Genomic DNA, 3,721 nt, shown 5'->3' with positions numbered 1-3,721 from the left:
ATGATTGGTCAACGACGCAATAAACTAAAGAATCACACGCGCACAATAGCAAACAGTGATAGATGAGACAATGCTAGTATAGGGTGAAGGCAATAATTATACTAGTTTAACTTATTTATGCTAGATCTGACCGTTCGTTTCAAAAGTATAAAGAAAAGGTGACCTTTTGATCATAGAATTTCATAAACCTTGTCTTGAGGGGAAAAAGAAAAAAAAATTCTGATTTCATACGTCACCGTCAGTGAAACGACAGTGGTTCTTTCTTCAGTCTATTACGATTTGAGGTTGACCCTAGGACCCAATAGTGTCACCTTCACCGCCCCTGGCCCCTCCCCGGCTAGAACATTGATTAGTGTAGTTTCTATTTTTATGATAATTATTGATTTTATTTTTAACTTTTAAAAAGCTGTCAGATTTAAATTTTTTTCATTATAAAGGAGGAAAAGCAGTAGGTTTGTGGGGGCCCGAGGGGCTGTAGTCCCGTTTCCGGCACAAGGAGACGAGTGTGTGTTGACACGACGTTCTGCTACTACTCAGCGCCCTTGCAGGTTTCTCAGTGATACGTTACGTCGGTTTTTCACATTCTCCCTTCTCTTTTCTCTTCTTTTTTACGTGGTGGACAGGCCTTCATCTCTTTTTCTTTTTTTAAAATAAAAATAAAATCATTAAATTGTAGTCCCTTGATATTTTCTCAACTACACTTTAGTCTCATAAATTTTAAGTTGAAAATTTTCACACTAATCTTATCACCAGGAAAATTTTTTCCCCGATGTTACCCACAATTTCGAATTAAAACTTAACCTTGAAAGGGTTATATTGTCAATCTATAATATTATATTAGATTTTCTATCTCCATAATGTTATTATATATTCTAATGTAAATTAACGAGATTGTCTTTTCACGGTTAAATTGTAATGTTTAAATTCAAAAAATGGGAATGATATTGGATATTTCTTAAACAAGAGGTCACGAAGAAACCATCAATTAAGACTTTAGGGTATATTACTCAAGAGGTCATGAGTTCGATTCTCCTATTAATAGGTGTGACCACTAGAACTCTCATTCGATCGAGTCCTGAGAGATTAATTAAAGTACACAAAAACTGATAGAAATAAATATAAATAAAAAAGGTCATGAAGATTAGAGATCAAAATTCATTCTACCAAAATAGTGATGTCTTAGTCTCTATCAGCTACATTTTAGTCAGTAAGTTTTGCTAATAATAGCCAAACCTCACTGAGAGATCAAAACATTATTACAAGACTAAAGTGTTACCTAGTCAAACCTCAAGGACGAAATTGTTATTATCCATTCCATCCTTGGATTACTTCTTTCTCGGATTTCTTTGCTTTCCTTTCCGCCCTTCATGTCACTTCAACTAATTAATTCACAAGATATTAGAACATCTCAGGAGTCAGGATCCATCCAAGTATTTTACATGCTTTGGTCTAACAAATCTTTAGGGTTTTTTTCTGGTGGAATTTTGTGATTAGAATGGTGTAATAAAATACGAGAAGAGAAGGATGCTGGCTTAAATCTGGACTCTGAAAAAAGAATGACAGAAGGGGTATCTTTGGAAATAATAAAGATTGATTTGACGTATCAATCATATTGTAAAATTGAGGGAGATCCTGATCCTCCCTAATATCTCCGTTCTGAACCCACCTCTGAAAAGGCAGAAGCTTTTATGGTAGGGTAAGGGAGAATTCAATTTCAATTGCCTAGGAAGTAAAAATACGTATCCGCTTTGAACGACAGCGTTCCACTCCAACCTAAAATGATCACCACAAACTCCAAACAAAGGATAAAAAGTATATTATATTATTAAACAGTGCAAAAAAGCCTGCAAAATTCATTGGGATCGGTGAGATGGGTATGGGCGAGATGGACCCTTTGGTTTGAACCAGTGGGTCTAGTCTGAGTCTGACCTCTCTGAGCCTGAGCCATATTTTCTCAACCCAACCAAAACCTGGTTCAGTCAAAGGGAAACATCCCTACGTCCCTAAACCCAAATTTTACATTATAAGGCTGCTTACAGCCCCCTCCTTGTTGAGGGTTTAAGGCACAGCTCCTTCACTTGCAGGCCACTTTTTCAACCTCCTTTTATCATAGCCCAAACAAAATGGAAGATTATCGATCAGAAAAAAAATCTTCTTTTTTCCTTTAAAGTTTGAGGAGTGAACCAATCTTTTACTTTAATGGTGTTACCTTTCTTTGAAGAGGATGCACAGAATTTGAATTTAACTTTAAGGTATGTTTGGTATTGAGAATGTTATATCATTAGGAATATTATATTAATGAAAATAAAAATTATCTTAAAGATTAATGAGAATATTTAAGAAAATGTGTTTGGTTAGATTGGAATAAATTGATAGTTATGTTATATTGATATGATTGGTTGGGAGGATAAATAGTAAATAAGTTATGTAGATTACTAAATTAACCTCCTTCTACAATATTAATATAATATTATTTTATTATTGATTTTTTAATCAATTCTTTTAGCCCCTATATTTGAAATTTTGCTAAAACATATCAGCCATATAAAACTTTAATTTGTAGTGAAATCACTCATACTCACCAAAAGTATTGTCGGTCATCGGCCACCAGCATTGGCAGTCGCTGTAATAGCACACTACCGACTGGATCAAGCCAGTAGTGTGTCGTTAAGGCAGTTTCCAACTGGCCAAAATTACTAGATGTGGTTGTGAAATGGCCATAGATCTGACAATGAAAATGTCATATCTTGCAGTCGTAAAACAGGCAACATTTCACAGTTGCCAGATTTGGCCTTTTCACGGCTAGATATGGTTGTTTCCGACAGATCCATGGCCAGAAACAACATTATCAACGCACGGACAGCCAAACATGGCAATTGTGTGCCGTTCCGATGACTGCTGACGGCTGGCAATCCCTTGGCTGGCTGGGGTGGTGGCTAGGGGTGGCTGTGTTCTTGGGTAATTTTGTTAAAGTTCAAGGGTAATTTTGTCTTAAAAATCCTGAGTATGAGGTTAAAATTATCCATAAATTTTATTGTAAATTATTTAGATAACAAAGATATTTTTGTCCTAAAAGTTTATTAATAAGGGATAAAATTGTAACAAAAATAAAATTACTAAGTAATCTTAAAATATCTAAGAAAATTGAGATAATCATATTACCAACTATAATTATTATTGGTTTTGAAAAATTATCAGATTCTTATATTACTTAACAACCAAACGTGTTAATCAAATAATATAAGATGACATTAATCTCATACTACCCCTAACCAAAGATTTAAAAGGGTAGGTTTATTAGATTAAAGTTAAAGCTGTTGTACTAAAAGAAAAATAACATAAGTTTCAATTGTGCATTTAGGGGACAATTTTATCATTCAAGGGATACTTTGTGACAAAAGATGTTTATACAGTAAAACATTTTTATAGTGATACTCTATATAAGAATAAACTCTACATAGTCATAAAAAAATTCAATTCCCAATTTGGGATAGTTATAAATAAGAATAAAATTTACATTGTAATAAGTTATAATATTTCTAATTCCCGTCTTAAGAAAAGTTGCCTCCACATAGTAATAATTATTTGTATATTGTAAAAAAAAATATGCTAAGTTACATTAAAGGTTTAAGATGAAATAAAATATTTATCTGAAGTTGTTTGAGATAATGATTTATGCTTTAGAGTTGTTACTACATCTTTTAACTTGCAAGTAGATTAC

The sequence above is a fragment of the Pistacia vera genome, unplaced genomic scaffold (assembly GCF_008641045.1).
Source record: "Pistacia vera cultivar Batoury unplaced genomic scaffold, PisVer_v2 Contig605, whole genome shotgun sequence".
NCBI classification, from domain to species: Eukaryota; Viridiplantae; Streptophyta; class Magnoliopsida; order Sapindales; family Anacardiaceae; genus Pistacia; species Pistacia vera.
The sequence above is the reverse complement of the archived record's forward strand: the minus strand, read 5'-3'. Positions refer to the sequence as shown.